A 20,832-nucleotide genomic window follows, 5' to 3' on the forward strand; every position below is an offset into this window, starting at 1 on the left:
TCAACCAGCGCTACCAGGATGGCACCTATGGAAATGCATTGCTCGTTGGCAAGTACCAAATGAACATACCACACAACTCAACTCCACAATCATGGAACTCACAACACTGGGAATACACATGTTACAAACTCACATACAACATGCCAAACACCATGCCCACCCACCAGACATGACAGCACTTACTGTGGGAACCAGGGCCAGCCATGTACATAAGCCATCAATGGCATGGCACCTCAGCCACACAATAGCAGATTGTGGGGAGAGGTGGGAACCAGGCATGCGAGAAGGAGGCAAGTGACCCATGAATGAGAATGTACTCAATGTCATGTGTGGCGTGGATGTGATGGCCAGACTGCAGTATGCAGACCACACACATATCTATGTTGACATACACCGCTGATGTATGGAGTGTAGTGGACAGTGGACACAACCATGTCTTTCCAGTCAGTGGGGAAGATCGTGGAAATGTAGCTTGTTACTCCCCCCCCCCCTGTAAGCGTGAGCGGAGTGGGCTGGCCCGGCGTACGCCAGGCCAGCGTAGGGGTGTGAATAAAAAGCACGTAGCTCTGGACGTGGTTCTCTTCTGGAATGCCCAACGTCTCTGCCAGGGCAGCGCCTCTCACCCAGCCACAAGGCTGACGCTGTCGCCATGAGAGGTGTTGCCTGTGATCCTGTGTGCCTGCTGCATCCCGGGCAGCAGGTCCCCGAACCTGTATTGCCCGTCCCTGTGCACCCAACCCTCACAGCTCACCTGCCGACACAGGGCGTGTGTCAAAGAGGGCCCACCGTGTGCCAGTGCAAGCTCCAAGCCCAAGGCCTGCGACCTTGGCAGCCTGGTCAGACCATCACAGCCTCCGCAAGCAAGACCTTCAGTTCTCCGTTCTCGTTGACGTACTCCACCGGCATACACAGCAGACAAGTAGGTCACACATTTGGAACTAAGTTTTGATTACACTATGGCAGAGTAAATTTTTTATGAGAGAGTTTATATTACTATACTCCCTTTGATGTTGTGCCACCAAGTCTGTGTATAGCATTCCAACCACACAGGTGTGTGGGACCTTGAGGACTACTGCTCTTAGGCCACACTGTGCTCGAGTAGTTCACACATTTGGAACTGAGACTTGATTTCTTCATGGCAGAGTTTATATCATTGCACGCAAGGAGAGATGTAAGAAGAAGACGCGTTTCAGTCAGGAGGAAAAAAGCATTATTGTTATGGAGGTGATAGAACACTACCAGCAACTGCCCTGATGTCACTAACTCTGTGCATCGCGAGCCAATGACATGTGGCTGTGGGCCCCTGCTGACCGCTGCCTCCGGCCTACACTGAGGTCGAGTAGGTCACACATTTGGGACTGAGTCTTGATTTAGCAATGGCAGAGTTCATTTCATTGTCCCGGCCTCATCGCAGACTGCATCCCCTCTCAGCCCCAGTGCCACTAAGTCTGTTTCCTGACATTCATGGACCCTCTCTGGTTAAACCTTGGTGGCGTCTGAGTCTATCAACTGGGGGTTGTCTTCATCCTCATGTTGCTTCTACCGACTTGTTGGTAATAACGGGGCTGTAGCATTCCACTCCTCCATTTGCAGCTTCCGGATGACTTCTGCCCTCTGCATCATGCCCTGGAGGACACCTTCCACTGTGCCCGCAACCCTCCGCCACATTCACCTTTGACATCGACGATGACCCATTCAGTCCGGGTGGCCCTACCTCAGTGCACCGCAAGTCATCGTCCCGTGACGATCTGCCTGTGCCGGCTGCAGTGCATCCTGGGCCACTAACTCTGTGCAGCTCAAGTCGGGGACCCTGTCTGATGAGATATTGGATGGCCTCTGGGTCGAGGACCTTGGGGTAATCAACGCGAAGTGTCTGTGGCCCTGCGCTGTCCACTGCCTCTGGCCTCAACTGCGGTCCACCTGGGCTCACAATTGAGTCCTGACCGGCCCGGACGTGACATCACCACAGGATGAGCGCAGAGGCCCCCAGTCGGTCAAAGCCAAAAGTGGCAATGCTTGATGCCTACATCTCAGTTCCTCAAATTAAGAGCCATCGATATTTGTAGTTACGGAGGCCACTGCCAACGTCTTTAAATGTGAGCAGTGTTAAAAGGTAATAACGTTAGGGACCTTTTTCAAATTTTTCTGCCCGGTAAGAAAGGAAAGCATCAACAACATCGTTGGAAGAGCCGATAAACATGCCACGCTGGTGTTGATGGTTTCCTTTCTTATCGGGCAGAAATATTTGAGTAAGGTTCCTAATGATATTACCTTCTACCACTCGTATATTGCGGTCATATCTGCTCACATTTAAAGACGCTGGCAGTGGCCTCTGTTACTACAAATATTGATGGCTCTTAATTTGAGGAGCTGAGATGTAGGCATCAAGCATTGCTACTTTTGGCTTTGACCGACTAGGGGCCTCTACTCTTTTCTTTGTGACTTGCCTGCTACTGCCTTCTGGGAAGCCTCATATATAGTTGACCTGTGTATCTCTCTATTTATTACGCAGGAAATTCCAGTCCTCTAGGAGTATTATCCTGTTCCACTCGGATTTCAGGTTCTGTAAGAGAATCTGCACCCTTAGAGTGCTAAGACAGTCTCTTCAGCCCGACTGTGCACACTGTATTATGTTTCAATAAATTGTTTTCATGACCACTCCCGGATCACTAATTATGATCAAAGCATGAACTGTGCGCCCTGACGAAGGAATCTCTATATTGTGTTTGGTACTTTCTGAAATGCGCGTAAGCGCTTCTTCTTCTTTTTTGTATTTTTTATGTATGGTATAACTGTGAATTGTATAATTTGTTTTTTATATTTCTGTAATTGAACGTGTCTTTGATTCATTGTACGTGTCTGATGTATGTGTTCCCTGGTTGTTGGATATATACTGTGTACATTTATATTCTCTGGACATTGGTAATTGTGGGTTTCTGTGTTTTATGAATATTTGTGTAAAGTCTACATTGTTCCATGTGATATATTTGATGTATTTTTATATATGAATTTTTGTATTTGTTCTGTCTGACTACTTTTAAACAAAATGATAAAATATTTAATAATGACAAATAAATAAAAAATCCTTTGAGCTGGTCTGTGGGTGAATGTTCCTATATTTTGGAGCTACTACCCTACCTTTACGCATAGTTGGGGACATCCTTTGATGTTCTTTAGTTTATGTCTTGTCCCTCTGCAATGTAAAGGGGAGATGCATGTTGATATTGTGTTGACATGTGTGTATGCACATTGTTCCTGTTTACATGCAGACTGTATGACAATGTATATCGTGACTGTTTGGGAGGTGCTGAATATTTGATACGGGACAGTGGACATTTGGACTACATGATGGATGTGAGGTTGTACACATACATTTCCATCTCACAGTTTCCTGCTATGTTAGATGTGATTGGCCTGTTTCTGAGCATGGGTTTACCAAGTTGTGTTCTCTGTTCTGCAGTGTATGTGCACTTTGTACCAAATTGTCATCGGATATGCTGTTATTGCTATGTGTGTGTGCTGCAGTATGCCACGGAGATCAGGGACATGATCCTGGGTCATTGTGGGTGTGCAGTGTGCTATACATCATTGTGCATGTGTGCCATTGTGCCCATCTACCCCGTCCCCCATTCCCTGGTCGTTACTCACCCTGTTGATGCTGCGTCAGGTCCTATCGAGCTGTGTCCATACTCCCAACTCCTTGCATCATCTCCACACGGATGACTGTAGCCTCCATTTACTCTAGCTACTGCTGTGGCGCAGGTCTCCCAACTCCTGTCGCTGTTGCTGCCTTCCTGTTGGCAGCGGGTTTGTGCTTAGTTTGGTTTTTCTCATCATGCCAGCGCCTCTTGGCCTCATCCATTAACCTCCTAGACACTCCGACTGCATTCACGTTTGTCAAATTGACGTTCAGTTGATGGTAGTGTTCTGTCGCCTCCATGATGCTGATCTGGTTTTCCACATGGCACGCAAGGGAAGATCGCTCCAGAAATTGTTGAATAATTATGTAGAATTCATAAAAAGCCTGGATCTTCATACAAATGAATCTAAGTAATTTGTATTAACCGCAGGGAAGAAGCAGAAAAATCCCCCCGCTTTTTTTATCTCGAGCCGTAAAGTGGCACAGACAGATCGATTTTTCTATTTAGGGGTTACCTTTGACTACCGAGCAGCTTGTGGGAACATGATGGCAAATCGAGGGATGTTACTGGAAAAAAGTACTAATGCTGTACTCTCTTTTAAAACAAAATTGGGAACAAGAAACCCAGCTATTGTAAGGAAAGTCTATGGGGATAAATCTAGTGCAGTAGCAGCCTATGGTGCTGGAATATGGGGCCATGTTAAAGTAAAGGATCTACAAATAATAGAGGACAGTTTCTGGAAATCTATGGTGGGTCTCCCTAGTAGCTGTCCCAATTTTAAACTACATCAAGAGCTAAATATCCCCTATATAACTGATCAGATCAAGGTAGCCCCTATCCTTCTATGGCACTCAGTATGGTCCAGAGATACTGTGCCCCTCTCCCAACAAATAATTAACTGACTACCTAGCCATGGAACATGTTGAGAATATCTCATGGTTAAAATATGTGGAAAATACCCTCTATATCCTAGACGCTGGGAGTTTGTTTGAAATTGTGTATCAGTTTAAAAAAAGTTTTTAAAAACTCGTTTTTTAGCCTTTTCCAATGATGCGAGTACGAATGCACTTTATAATAAACCTACTATAAGGGAATATTTGGAGGGCCCATTCCAGGTCATAGGGATACCCTCCTATCTGGAGTTTGTTAGAATCCCTCAGCACAGATTTGTTCTCTTACAATTCCACCTAAGTTATATCCCGTGTATGCTGGGCTACCCAGTAGGTATTTACTCCAGTAATGATCTTCCATGCTGCCCTTGCAATGATCGCTTGTTACAAACTGATTTGCACATCTTTTTTTGTAAAATTTATTGTAATCACCGTAAAAGGTTTTAAATTTCTCTCTTTTTTTTTTTTAATCCTCATATTGCGATTTTATGTTTTCTGGAAATATCAAGGTTCAACCTCTGCATTAACTGTACCAGCACTGCCCCTAAATGCGAGTGTGTAAGGGGAGTTTCCCAACCGAATGATTTTGCAGAGGAGTCCCTTTTGGAACCAACACATAAATAACTTTTCTGTTTTTTTTTCATTTGTGGGAGGGAGATAGCCACTTTGACTACTCGATGAGTATTATACTCATCAACAGAAGTTACCATCGCTTAATCATAGGATCATCATTCCGTCTCGGCCACTAAGTTGGAGTTAAAATGATTTTCCCATATTGCCCAGAAGTTGTTTCTATTGGTATGCTTTCCCCTCCTGTCTAGTTTGTTTATTTTCAAGACTTAATTCATCCACTCCCCAATCGTAGGGGGTACTGGGCCAACCCACTTAATACAAATCTCCCTTCTTGCAAGAAGGATTAAAACAAAAACCAAGTTTTCTTGCCCTTTTGTTAGCTTACCCGTTCCTATATTGCTGTCAATCCCAAAGAGTACAAGGTTGGTACTTACAGTTAGTTGCTGTTGTAGGATCGAGCTTAAGGTCTTACCCACCTAACACCAGAACTCGTCAAGGTATGGGCACTCTTTAAAGATGTAAATGTCGTCTGCCCTCTCCTCTCCGCATTTCGGGCATTTCCTGATTTGGGCACCTTTAAATTTGGACAGTTTTTTGGGGGTCCAATAAGCCCTATGGATTGGGAAGAGATGATTTCTTTTTAAAGCTGCTGATTTTAGTGTAGCCCAGCATTTCTCAATTGACTTCAGCCATACTCCCTCTAGGTCTGAAGTATGTAAGTCCTTTCCCCAGATTAGCTCTGCAGTCTGAGGATCTTCATCTTCTGATGTTATTAGGGCCCAATACCATCTGGCTATCTCTTTCTTTATGGGTAGAACTTTCTGCATTTCTTTCTTCAGCTCTTCGGTATCCTTTTCAAGATCTGTAAGGGTTTTTGCCCAACTAGAAAGTTGATAATATTTAAATTTGGAGATGGTAAACTTAGTGATGGTATGAAGATCGTCCCATGAGATCGGAGTTGATCCACTTATGATTTGACCCCAGTACTTAATGTTGGCTGTTTTCAGAGGGATTGCCCTGCTGTCTTTTAGGCAGTCTGGGGTGCCCGGGGAGTCCCATATAGGGGCCAGAGGGCTATAGTATGGAATATTTAAGGTCCCTCTGATCTGGAAGCATAGCCTGGCCACATCCTTCAGGACCTTCAATTATATTTTTTAAAGAATTTTGGGTGGCCGAATTTATATAGGAAATGGTCCGCTCTCTTGGTCATTGCTTGAAGATATTCGGGATAATATTGGTGAACCCTCAACAGTGGTCTCATATTCTTGAAGTAAAAAGCTCTGTAGTATTCCCACAGGTCAGGGCTGGCTATCCCTCCGTGCTCTTTTCTTCTCCTGATTTTCTTCCATGATATTCTGGTTCCCTTAGATGCCCAGATAAAGCTTGCAATTTCTCCCTGCAGTTTTTTCAGTGAGCTCCTTTTGAATTCTAAGGGAATTGTATTAAACAGGTATGTATATTTGGGTAAAATAGACATTTTTATGATGTTTGATCTACCTAGGAAGCTTAAGGGGAGGCTAGTCCAGACCTTTAAAAGTTTTCTTATTTCGCCTGCCACTCTATTTAGATTTATCTGCGGGATTTTCTCCAGGTCGTGGACTAATGTGATTCCTAAATATTTTATTTCCTTCTTGATACTGGGATTGGTGAGATTTGTATTCCAAGTCATAGTTTCAGTTTTGGAGTGATTAACCAGATAGCCTGAGACTTTCCCAAAATTCTCAAGGGTAATTTTGATTTCAGATATGGACGACTGGTAGTCATTGGTGAAAAGCATTAAATCATCGGCATACAGAGCGACTTTTTTGGACCACCCCTGGTGTTTGAATGGTAGTATTTTTTCATTTTCCCTTAGAAAATTTGCTAATGGCTCAATGTACAAGTTGAAGAGTAGTGGCGAGAGTGGGCAACCTTGCCTAGTGCCTCTTTCAATACGTATGTTATTAGTTAGATCCCCATTCACCAAGATTTTGGATCTTGGAGTCTTATAGATCTCTTTCACCATGTGTAAGAAAGATTCTCCCAGGTTATTTCTTCTCATTACCTTATTTAGAAAAACCCAATTAACCCGGTCAAACGCCTTTGCGACATCAAAGGTGAGTATTGTGAGAGGTTTTTTTTCGGAGGTAGTGACGTCTATTGCCCCAAATAGCTCGTGAGTCAGGTCCTGAAGTTGTCTTCCTCTGATGAAGCCTTTCTGATCAATATGAACCAACTGGGTCATCACTCTTCCCAGTCTTTTTGCCAAGATTTTTGTGCAGATCTTATAGTCACAGTTGAGTAATGATATTGGCCGGTATGATTCACATCTTGTGGGCTTCTTTCCAGGTTTTAGGATTATGGTTATGATAGCGTCGTTCCAAGAGTCTGGGATCTTTTCGTGTTGTTTATATACCAGATTGAGTAAGTCTGTGATTTGTGGCGACAGAGTTTCTCTAAGCACCATATATAGCTCGTTAGGAAGAGCGTCCAGACCCGCAGCTTTCCCTTTTTTCAATCCTTTAATTGCATCTTCTACTTCTTCTTTGGAAAATTCTTTATTTAGATCTTTTTTCTCTTCCTCTGTTAGGGCTAGTATGGGTAGAGTATTTAAATAATCTTCTATTTGTTCTTTTGATGGGTTGACATCTTCGGAGTATATCTCAGCGAAGAATTTTGTAAATTCCTGTCTAATTACCGTTTCTTCAGATGATGGTGTTGGCTGGCTGTCTTGTTGTATACTTACTACCTTATTCCTTACTAGGTCTGACTTTAGTTTCCAGGCCAGTAATTTCCCACAGCCTTCCCCATACTCATGATTTGCTAGTTTGCTCGCTTCCCACTACGTCCTTACTCTGTCTTCTAGGATGTCAGCAAGGCATTCTTTTTGTCTTTGTCTTTCCTTCTCCATCTCTTCCATTTTGTTTGTTGTTTGTTCAACCAGAATTTGTGCATCCAGAAGGTGTATAGAATTTTCCAAATCCCTTATCTTGTGTTTTATTGTCTTTGATCTAAATGCTCCTTGGCTTAGTAGTTTCCCTCTAATGACTGCCTTATAGGTATCCCATGTAATTTGTCTTGTTGTACCTACCCTGTTATTTTCAAAAAAGTATTCTGTTTCTAATCTGAGCTCCTGTATGCAGTGCTGGTCGAGCAGAATAGCCCGTTTGATTGTCAGTCTACTTTGTGTTTTAATTTTCGTCCTTTGCCGCGTAAGCCGGAGTGTTTACCCTCCCTGGGGAAGCCTCCTTCTTCTTTTGTTAGGGCTATTCTGGTATTATCAAACACAGAATGTTAAAAACAACTTTACTAAAAGATGTGTTTCATCATTCTGAGTTCAGGCACACTAAACTCGATTTTCTACCATGTTCCCTGAGTCAGTTAGGATTATAAGATGTAATAATCTAACTGCCCATTCTGGCATATGGGGAAAAGATAGCCTTGCAATAGTGAAAAAATGAAAATGGCTCTAATTGACTTTTAGGACATGCCACCCACATCAGGCATTGTCCTACCTTATACTTACAATGCAGCCTGCCCTTGGGCCTACCATAGGGGTGCCTGATATGAAGAAAAGGGAAGGTTTAGGGACTGGCAAGTGGGTGCCGGTCCCCAGTTAACATGGCAGTACCAGACTGCACACAGGGTCTGCAATGGCAAGCCTTAGATACATTTTTACAGGCTTCGTATGTGGGTGGCACAACCAGTGCTGCAAGTCCACCAGCAGCATTTGGATTTACCAGCCCTGGGCACTCCTGGTGCACAGTACTAGGGTCTGAGAAGTAAACCAAATCCGCCAATCATGGAGACACTAATCCATACATCAATTTATAATAGGGAGAGCATGTGCACTTTAGCACTGATCAGCAGTGGTAAAGTGCCCAGACTCATAAAACCAGCAAAGACAGGTCAGACAAAATACAGGAGGAAGTCAAAATGTTCAGGAATGACACTGCAAAAAGAGCCAAGTCCAACACTTTACATATCTGGAATTATTATTATTATTACAACGGAGTTCCCAGATGAATTATCTAAACAATAACTTTTTTAGACCAACTTTCGAAATTTACTGTTTTCCCATCTTGTTTAATGTTGCCATAGTGAGGCCGGGGTGGACTCTTTTATTCTGTTTATAAGATTTTTGTTGATTTTCGGGAGGGCCTGGCAGGTTCTAGCAAGAATAGGGGTAGAATGCACTACTATTATCTTCTTAGTAGAAAGAATGGTAGTGTGCAAAAGTGGTGAAACAAGTTTCTTCTCCATTGCAAGCCAAGTTGGTGAGAGGTTGGGGGCTGGGTAAGCTTGAAGTGGCTTAGTCTTGTCAGATATGCGGTTTGGCATCTTTGGTAGTCTGTGAGTTATAGACCTCCTAGAGTTTTGTAAAGTCTTAATTTCTTGATAGCGATTCTCAGGTTTCTTTGATTTCCAAAGAATCTTGTTAATTAGGTGGTCAATTTTGGTAAAGAAGGAATCTGATAGGGGATGGGAGACATGCTAATTTGAAAGTTGAACAGAAGTGAAATCCTTTTGATGGTTTCAATTTGTCCCCTCCAAGTAATTAATCTAACTGTCCATTGTTCTAAAAAGGTCTTTAATCTTAACTATGGTTACTTTTTTGTTATGGTCAATCTATTCTTTCAGGTCCCAACTAAACCATATTCCTGAGTATTTTATTATTTTTTGTACCCATTTAAGGCTTGTGTTCCTTATTACAAAGCTGTTGCAATGGGTTTTGAGGCAAATAATTTCTTTTTTGCCTTTATTGAGGGTGTAGCCAGATACACTAGCATAATCATTGATCATGGTCATTATATTGGATATCACATAGTCTGCTTGTTTCATGAAGGTCAAAATATCATCTGTGTAAGCAGTTACTTTTTGTGGACCGGATGTAAAGGGAAAGCTGGGATCTGCAGCATTCTCTCAAATGCTGATGAGAAGAGGTTCATGGGAGAGAACGCACGGTAGTGGTGAGAGAGGACATCCCTGTCTTGTCACTTGTAAAATATTGAAACAATTTGATAGGTTCAAATTAATATAAATTTTAGCTTTGGGATCTCTGTATAAAGCAAGACCCATCTTAGTAAAGTTTGGGCCGGGCCTAAAGGCAGTAAGCATGGCATGAAGGAAAAGCATCAAGACCTTGTCAAAGGCCTTTTTGTGCACAGATCAATTGCACATGCTGATTGTGTGAGAATGTGTGCCTTTTATATAGTGTGACGAAAAAGCCTAATATCGTTTGCGTTAAACCTACCTCTGATGAACCCTGTTTGGCAGGGATGAATAATTGTTTTGAGGACTGGTTCCAATCTTATGGGCCAGAATATTAGCGTAGATTTCTTAGTCTTTGTTAGTGAGATTGGATATTACTTTTTAGGGTTAGAGAGAACTTTCCCTTCTTTTGGGATAGCAATTATGGAGGCTTCCAATGCACTGCACTGCACACAACTGTTTCCGAGTTTGCATAGTTGGAGAACATGTGTTTAAGGAGGAGGATTAGAAGTAGACCTCATGTGTGATAAAAGGTGGCTGGGAGCCATCTGGACTAGGGGCTTTATAAGGTCTAAGCAATTTTATAGCTTTCTCTATTTCTGTTATAGAAATGGAGTCTGTCGTGATCTCACCTGTGTTTCCGCAGGAACGTCATGGAACTGAAGACTAATCCACAACTTCTCCCTATCACCTATGACGCTAGACCTAGTCTAGACAACAGAGGTAACACGAGGAAGAAGGGAGACAAAACAAGAAAAAAAGGAAGAAATCCTTTGTCGATTCAGCAAACAGAGGACTTCATCAAAGATAACGTAAAGGCTGTCATCTAAGACAAACTTAAGGCTGTAGGAAAAAAGGGGACATATTTAGAAGACAACCAACCCTTCTAGAATAGCAATGACTAAGTAAAACCTTCTGTACCTTAAAGCTCCCTTCTTCTGCTACGAGGAATAGGAAATGATTATTGAGGCAACATGAATTGTAGGGCTGAAAAGTAAGGAATTATTCTAGTACACAAATAGTGATTTGGAATGTCCTGTTCTACACTAGGATATAATACTTGCCCACCTGTACAATTCTTGATGCATATAACTCAAGGAGAAGGCGTAAATAAATTTAACTGAATTATTGTTCTTTCAGTGTATTTTCTTTTTTATTTCTTTTGTAGGTACTCCTTATGATGCTGACGCAAGACCCCAAGCACCTTCTCTAAATCATCAGGTAAGTAAATAACAAAGCAATGGGGAAACATAAAATTTACAAATACAATCAGCAAAACTGAAGCCACCTTCCTGGATGTCACAATCCAAGTCTCTGGAACAAAACTCACTACAAAAACTTACCATAAGCCAACTGCCAAAAACAATCTTTTAGAGTATACCAGCTTTCATCCTCGTCCCTTGAAAGAGAACCTTCCGTACGGCCAGTACTTACGGTTGAGACGTAACTGCTCAGAACTACAAGATTTTAAAGCACAATCTGCGGAATTATCAACCAAACTCAAAGTTAGAGGATACCCGACCACAATCTTGAATAAAGGTTACAAAAGAGCTCGCAACCAGCCAAGGGAGGCTCTCCTTGAAGAAAGGGAGCCCATCCAAAAGGACATTCCTTTAACATGTGTAACAACATACAGCACATTGTCAAATATATTGAAAAAATCTATAAATAAAAACTGGCGTATTCTGTCTAGTACCAATAAAACTTGGGAGAAACCTCTCTTCTCCTTCAAAAAAGGCAGAAGCATAAAGGATGCACTGGTCCACACGCGACCAAGACCACAAATCACAGAAGTGGCAAGATCAGTAGCTGACATCTGGGGTCTTCCAAAGGTTGTGGGACATTACCCATGTTCCAACTGTAGCGTCTGTCACCTAACAACACATTCAAAAACGTTAGATCTGGAACCGGGCAAGACATGGACAAAACGAGATCATACAAACTGTAATACAAACAATGTTGTCTATCTCATTACCTGTCCCTGTGACCTACGCTACGTGGGAATGACCAGTAGAAAGGTCAAACAGAGAATATGTGAACATCGGTCAAACGTCAGGTGCAAAAAAACGACCACTAAATTGAGCAGACATTACCTGGAACTCAATCACACCACCAACGATATGCACTGGACAATAATTGAGCATATTGGAAGTGGCAACAACATCAATCACCGCCTTTTTGAGAAAGAACAACGGTGGGTTTACAGACTTGGGACCCATACCCTTGGGCTGAATGACGACATCCCTTGGAATTCTGTGTTGAAATGAACTAATGGAACTCGGGCATTTTTTCATAATTTCAGATCTCTATCTATTACACCCACTGGATTTGTAATTTACAAACATATGCCCAGTGCTTAAGTCTCTATCTATTACACTCACTGGATGTGTAATCTACGAACATATGCCCAGTGTACAAATTAGAGCCTATGCGAACTGCTGCCTCGCAGCTGATATTATCTTTTAATCCCCGTGTCACCTAATATAGAACTGACAATTAAAACTGACAATCAGAACTCCGTAGTGCGTTTTTTGTGTTGCCCCTAACAACGATGTCAACATTCCTCATTGGCCTATGGGAACCACGTGACTACTGTCGTCACGCTTCGTTTTGTGACCTACAACTAATATTGTTGTAAACAAATGCTAGCTCGGTGACCCGCGCTCGCTAGTGCCTGCACTATTATCCTTCATGTTGAGTCCACTACTGACTCTTGACCTCACGATGTATTCACTATTGAGAAGGAATCGTCCGTCCTGTCTTTGCTGTTGCCCATAACAACGAATCAATCCTCTCTCATTGGTTCATAAATAACGCGTCATTTCCATCGGCAAACACTGATTGGCCCACGTCATCATCCCGATGTGGCCCGACCACGCCCACCCGGAAGAAGACTATCGCAAAATAACTACTTAACGCCCTCGCTGCCTCGCGCCCACATCTTCGGGGTCCAGCGAAGGGCTGCTCCAGGTACACAACGGGTGCCGAGCGTCGAGGGCGTGAGTACAGAAGCCAGAATCCCTCCATCGACTATGGCATGAAGCTAAGTACCAATCTAAGGTATATGACTGATTGTGCGTTCTTTCCCTTTGTTTTGACTACTACAGGGTGTGCCAATTACGCTCCCACCACCCTCCTGTGACCCATGGTGTGAATTCTTTACACCTTAAAAGTGAGAATAATTTTTATAAAAAAATGTTAATCTGTTAGCACGATCACTATCGCGCCGACATTTTCGTTTTAGTTTTGATAGCGATTTTAATCATTCACAACCCCGTGTGAAAACACTGTTTGTACATAGCACGTATAGTACACTGCACTACCAACCTATAGCGCTCTACCAATCTGGGGACCATGGTGGTGTTAACTATATTGTTACTCTGCCACACTATACCTCTGAAACCACCAACTGGAGCACAATGGACTACCATTAGGTGATAAGCATCACAACTCATTGTATGTCTTGTCCTTTATGTTTGTCCGTCCTTTTTCCCACAGGTGCAGAAACCGAAAGTTCGGAATCCTCCTAAACCAGGAGTAATTAGAAAGACAATTTTTTCTTTCTAATTTTTTGCACTTTTTACACCTTCTATTTTTCACTTTCACGTCCCTAGGTAAGGGTGGGCCTTAGAGAGTCCATACCGCCAGGGTTTTATTTCACACTGAGTCCTGACGAATGCCAGGTAAATTCATACCGTTTCGTGGCTGAAACATGTTGACTGATTTTAAGGAAACTACCACTTAATTAAATGTGGACAATTTCCGACACATAATTTTATGTTTAAGTCCTTAGTGATCATCCCAATAAAGTTAATTTTGAAACACTACTGACTCTTTTAACCCCTCACCACTCACTTAATTTTCTTTGCACAACACTGCCCTAACCCACTAAACCCGCTCCGCAGTAGATCTGGCGTTGAAGCACACGAAAGAGACGCTAGGTCTCTTTTGTGGGGCCCGATGATGAAGCATGTCATCACCAGGTGGTGAGTGAGGGCTTTCTCTTAACACCTTAAGTGAAGGCAGTTAATTTACTTTGCTCCAATACGGTGGTCTATTACTACCTTGGAACACTCTTGTCTTGTTTATTGATTTATACTGGGGTATAAGAGTGTCCCATCACTTTCCCTTCCTCTCTCTTTGTTTTGATATACTTAGCAGCGCACAGCTGTGAGAGCCTTCTCAAGTTTAAGCCCTCCTTGGTTGGCTTTTTTGAGTTATTTTAAACCCATTTTCTCGCTGCCGTGTGGTCACCATGTCAAACTTGGGATTAACGTACTCTGAGTCAGAAATAGCAGACATTTTGTCCAACTCTAATCTATTCGCTGACCCTGCAGTTTCGCAGGCAATCGCACACACCTCTGAATGGGAAAAGCTTACGGAGGTGAAACGTGAGAGGATACGCACCATCCTTCATGGCACTATACTCAAACAGTATTTGATGAAGAATGCGGCCCCAAAAGGGCTACTGGTCACTAACGCTCCTAGAATTTTCCTAAACGATGCCACCTTCAGGAAGGAATGGGCCATGATCGCGTGGCATTGTACCCGCGACTGGCTCGTCCTCATAATTAAGACAGCACTAAGACTCTCGGAGACTCTCCTAATTGAAATCCAAGAGACTGAGACCCGCTTCAAAACAACAATAACTGGCTTCAAAAAAAAGTTAGATGAAATTAATAAGGACCTCAATGAATACAAAGAAAATCTGATGCAAGCAAAAGTAACTAAGTTCCAGAAGGACCTAGATAAATTCGAATTTGAAAAAATTTACCCCTACTCGGCGGCTTCATTCACACCGCCCACAAGAAACGCAACTAACAACGCGCAATCTGATGATGATTCGTCTAATAGTAGCGGTTCAAGCACCGGTTCCTACAAACAAGGCAGAAGGAGAGGCAACAGAGGTAATCGCAGCAACAGAGGTCGTCCCGCATTTCACAACCAACCACAAGGATGGCCTATGCCCCCACAAATGATGGACATGGGACAGCAATTTCCATTCACCAACCACCTTATCCAATGATGGGTTGGAACCCAGGCTTCATGCCACCTACCAACTTCGGCCCCCAGTATCGCCAGCCTTTTTTAGGTGTAGGCAGGAGAGGAAGAGGGAAGAGAAGAGGGTCCAACCAACTGTCGTGGGAGGACACGGACATGGTGAGCAACCACACCCGCAACAAGGACCAACAACCGGGAACGAGCGGCACCTAAGCTTGATAACAAACCTCTCTGACAAGATTCTATCTCCAGTGGAATCCAGGGTTTTGGAAAAAGGATTAGGTTTTATACCAACTTCTCGACCGGATAAATTTAGACTCCACTGTGAGCTCGGAGCTTTTTTCAGAAAGTTGAAACTTAAGGCCTTTTTTGAGGGCAAGGAAGACCCTAACGAGGCTCTGCGAAATGGTGACACCAGCCTTAGATTAAGTTCCACCTTCAACCCCCCGCCACACACTGTGCCAGCGGCTATCACGGCTTTCGAGCAGGCAGTATCTCTAGACCTGGAGAACTGTCAAAACCTTAAATCATTTAACAACTTCACCACTGCAGAATATAATGCATTGCAAGATCTGCAAAACGATCAAAGCATTACCATAAAACCCTCAGATAAGGGTGGTGGACTTGTTATACAGAATACTAATGACTATGACAAGGCATGCCGATTACTTCTCAACGACCAAAAAAACTATAAACCTTTGACGGTAGATCCAACAGAGGATCTAAGAACACGGATCACGTCAATAGTAAGGAGAGCTGAAGACGATGGACTCATCTCAAAGAATGAGGCTGATTTCCTCAATATCATTGAGAGTGTAATTCCGTACTTTTACACTCTCCCCAAAACGCATAAAAATCGTTTGCCACCACCCGGGCGCCCAATCGTCTCAGGGATTGGTTCCTTACTGGAACCTCTATTGCGCTTCTGTGACCACTACTTGAAGCCAATAGTACAGAGTATTCCTACCTACCTCAAAGACACAAAAAGCCTCCTCCAACTACTTGAGAACCTGAGTTTCGCTGAAAATACGGTGACTCTAGTCACACTGGACATTGAGAGCTTATATACGAGCATCCCCCAGGACGATACTATCAAAGTCCTGGGGGCAGCTTTAGACTCAGTAACCTGGAACTACCAAACCTCTAAGAGTTTCATTTTGGAATGTGCAACGTTGGCACTAAAAGAAAACTTTTTTTCCTACGATGGCAACCTCAACCTCCAATGTACTGGTACCTCTATGGGCAGTACTTTTGCCCCAAGTGTGGCTGGCCTTTATGTAGCAGACTTTGAGGCCAAATACATCTTGCCAGTCAATAACCCTTTTCATCATTCGATACAAATCTGGCGTCGATATATCGACGATGTCCTGGTACTTTGGACCGGTAACGATGAAGAACTTAAAACCTTCTTGACATGGGTCAACACCCTAGACCCTAACTTAAAATTTACAAATACAATCAGCAAAACTGAAGCCACCTTCCTGGATGTCACAATCCAAGTCTCTGGAACAAAACTCACTACAAAAACTTACCATAAGCCAACTGCCAAAAACAATCTTTTAGAGTATACCAGCTTTCATCCTCGTCCCTTGAAAGAGAACCTTCCGTACGGCCAGTACTTACGGTTGAGACGTAACTGCTCAGAACTACAAGATTTTAAAGCACAATCTGCGGAATTATCAACCAAACTCAAAGTTAGAGGATACCCGACCGCAATCTTGAAGAAAGGTTACAAAAGAGCTCGCAACCAGCCAAGGGAGGATCTCCTTGAAGAAAGGGAGCCCATCCAAAAGGACATTCCTTTAACATGTGTAACAACATACAGCACATTGTCAAATATAATGAAAAAATCTATAAATAAAAACTGGCGTATTCTGTCTAGTATCAATAAAACTTGGGAGAAACCTCTCTTCTCCTTCAAAAAAGGCAGAAGCATAAAGGATGCACTGGTCCACACGCGACCAAGACCACAAATCACAGAAGTGGCAAGATCAGTAACTGACATCTGGGGTCTTCCAAAGGTTGTGGGGCATTACCCATGTTCCAACTGTAGCGTCTGTCACCTAACAACACATTCAAAAATGTTAGATCTGGAACCGGGCAAGACATGGACACAACGAGATCATACAAACTGTAATACAAACAATGTTGTCTATCTCATTACCTGTCCCTGCGACCTACGCTACGTGGGAATGACCAGTAGAAAGGTCAAACAGAGAATATGTGAACATCGGTCAAACGTCAGGTGCAAAAAAACGACCACTAAATTGAGCAGACATTACCTGGAACTCAATCACACCACCAACGATATGCACTGGACAATAATTGAGCATATTGGAAGTGGCAACAACATCAATCACCGCCTTTTTGAGAAAGAACAACAGTGGGTTTACAGACTTGGGACCCATACCCTTGGGCTGAATGACGACATCCCTTGGAATTCTGTGTTGAAATGAACTAATGGAACTCGGGCATTTTTTCATAATTTCAGATCTCTATCTATTACACCCACTGGATTTGTAATTTACAAACATATGCCCAGTGCTTAAGTCTCTATCTATTACACTCACTGGATGTGTAATCTACGAACATATGCCCAGTGTACAAATTAGAGCCTATGCGAACTGCTGCCTCGCAGCTGATATTATCTTTTAATCCCCGTGTCACCTAATATAGAACTGACAATTAAAACTGACAATCAGAACTCCGTAGTGCGTTTTTTGTGTTGCCCCTAACAACGATGTCAACATTCCTCATTGGCCTATGGGAACCACGTGACTACTGTCGTCACGCTTTGTTTTGTGACCTACAACTAATATTGTTGTAAACAAATGCTAGTTCGGTGACCCGCGCTCGCTAGTGCCTGCACTATTATCCTTCATGTTGAGTCTCCACTACTGACTCTTGACCTCACGATGTATTCACTATTGAGAAGGAATCGTCCGTCCTGTCTTTGCTGTTGCCCATAACAACGAATCAATCCTCTCTCATTGGTTCATAAATAACGCGTCATTTCCATCGGCAAACACTGATTGGCCCACGTCATCATCCCGACGTGGCCCGACCGCGCCCACCCGGAAGAAGACTATCGCAAAGTAACTACTTAACGCCCTCGCTGCCTCGCGCCCACATCTTCGGGGTCCAGTGAAGGGCTGCTCCAGGTACACAACGGGTGCCGAGCGTCGAGGGCGTGAGTACAGAAGCCAGAATCCCTCCATCGACTATGGCATGAAGCTAAGTACCAATCTAAGGTGTATGACTGATTGTGCGTTCTTTCCCTTTGTTTTGACTACTACAGGGTGTGCCAATTACGCTCCCACCCCGCTCCTGTGACCCATGGTGTGAATTCTTTACACCTTAAAAGTGAGAATAATTTTTATAAAAAATGTTTAATCTGTTAGCACGATCACTATCGCGCCGACATTTTAGTTTTAGTTTTGATAGCGATTTTAATCATTCACAACCCCTTGTGAAAACACTGTTTGTACATAGCACGTATAGTACACTGCACTACCAACCTATAGCGCTCTACCAATCTGTGGACCATGGTGGTGTTAACTATATTGTTACTCTGCCACACTATACCTCTGAAACCACCAACTGGAGCACAATGGACTACCATTAAGTGATAAGCATCACAACTCATTGTATGTCTTGTCCTTTATGTTTGTCCGTCCTTTTTCCCACAGGTGCAGAAACCGAAAGTTCGGAATCCTCCTAAACCAGGAGTAATTAGAAAGACAATTTTTTCTTTCTAATTTTTTGCACTTTTTACACCTTCTATTTTTCACTTTCACGTCCCTAGGTAAGGGTGGGCCTTAGAGAGTCCATACCGCCAGGGTTTTATTTCACACTGAGTCCTGACGAATGCCAGGTAAATTCATACCATTTCGTGGCTGAAACATGTTGACTGATTTTAAGGAAACTACCACTTAATTAAATGTGGACAATTTCCGACACATAATTTTATGTTTAAGTCCTTAGTGATCATCCCAATAAAGTTAATTTTGAAACACTACTGACTCTTTTAACCCCTCACCACTCACTTAATTTTCTTTGCACAACACTGCCCTAACCCACTAAACCCGCTCCGCAGTAGATCTGGCGTTGAAGCACACGAAAGAGACGCTAGGTCTCTTTTGTGGGGCCCGATGATGAAGCATGTCATCACCAGGTGGTGAGTGAGGGCTTTCTCTTAACACCTTAAGTGAAGGCGGTTAATTTACTTTGCTCCAATACGGTGGTCTATTACTACCTTGGAACACTCTTGTCTTGTTTATTGAAACATAAAAGTGTAGCGCAAGAGCGCTATTAACGTATTTGCGGTTTACCAGATAATAGGAAATAAAAACGAAAGGCAGCGTGAGAGCGCGGTTACCAGTTCCAAAGTCTCTGAATCCACAATAAAGTCTGTGTCTTTTCTTATCGCAGCCAAAGATATAATCCAAAGGTGGTAAGCAGCAGGACGCCAGGAAGAGAAGCAGACAACAAGGGAGCAAGGAGGCATGGGCACGCAACAAAGACGAGCCGCAGGAACCCAGGACGCCAGGAAAAAAGAAGCAGCCGACGCAGGAGTGAAGGGGCGCGACGAACCGGAAAATACTTGTGAGCAAAAACCGGAACGCGAAGCATATTCGCGCACAGGGGGCTGGCATTTCAACTCGCCTGACTTCCCCCTGCGCATGCGCATCTGTAAGTGAATGCGGCCATCTTTGTAGTTTCTTCTCTGTCCCCGATGCTGCTGTCATGACAGAGTCATCCAGGGAATCTTTTATTATATTGTCTACTTTCAGGATAGGATGTTTTTTTAGGTATTGTAAGCACACCTCTTATGTACTGTGATTGTTTTTAGTTGAAATATTTTTGTAGAACTGATCAAATGATAAGAAAATGTCTTCATCTCTGATGGAGGGGATGCCTTGATTGTTTATAATAGAAGTCATATTCTGTCTGCAATCGTTTTGTTTTGAGACATGAACCTAGCAACTTCCCAGCTTTGCTGTGGCCCCAAAATGTGATCCCCTTTTTTCTATTGATGATAAGATGGTCTGTGTTGCTTAAAATGTAATTGTATTCATTTTTTAGTTTTGTCAAGAGGATTCATTGTGACCTGTCCTGGTTTTGTTTTAGTTTCTTCCATAGGGATTTGGTCTTATTTTCAAGAGCGTATAACTGGATGTTATCCTGCTTTTTTCTCTTGGGCATGAGTTTGTTCATATGCCCATGGACTGTGGCTTTAAGGGCATCCCACATTATTTGTGGGTATGGGCCAGAGCTACTATTACGGTCTAAAAATTGTTTTATTTCTTGATTTATTGCTTCTCTGAGTGAATGCTCTACAAACATAGGATTCGTCCACTAAAATGCAATCAATGCGAGTAAAAGGAATGTGGCGGTGGAAGAACAAGGTGTAGTCTTTGCTAGTGGAATGAGTCAATCTCCAAATGACTTTCAGTCTATGTATGTTACACAGATTAAGCATTTGTTTATGGGATTAGTTTCGTCTAAAGGGCAGCTTGAGATTCTGTTAAGGATAGCATCCTATTGGAGGATAAAGTTGCCTTCTACTCTTAGTTCAGATCTGGTAAGGAGGAATGACATTTTTTATAGGCAGATAGGTCCATAATTCTGGGAGATCATTGTTGGAGCTGTATATATTTATGACATGAAGTTTGTGCCATCTTTTTGCAAATCTGGTATTATTTTGAAGTTAGTGTAATGACACTATTTTCTTTTTAATCACTGGGGTGCATGTC

The sequence above is a fragment of the Lissotriton helveticus genome, chromosome 12 (assembly GCF_964261635.1).
Source record: "Lissotriton helveticus chromosome 12, aLisHel1.1, whole genome shotgun sequence".
Lineage (NCBI taxonomy): Eukaryota > Metazoa > Chordata > Amphibia > Caudata > Salamandridae > Lissotriton > Lissotriton helveticus.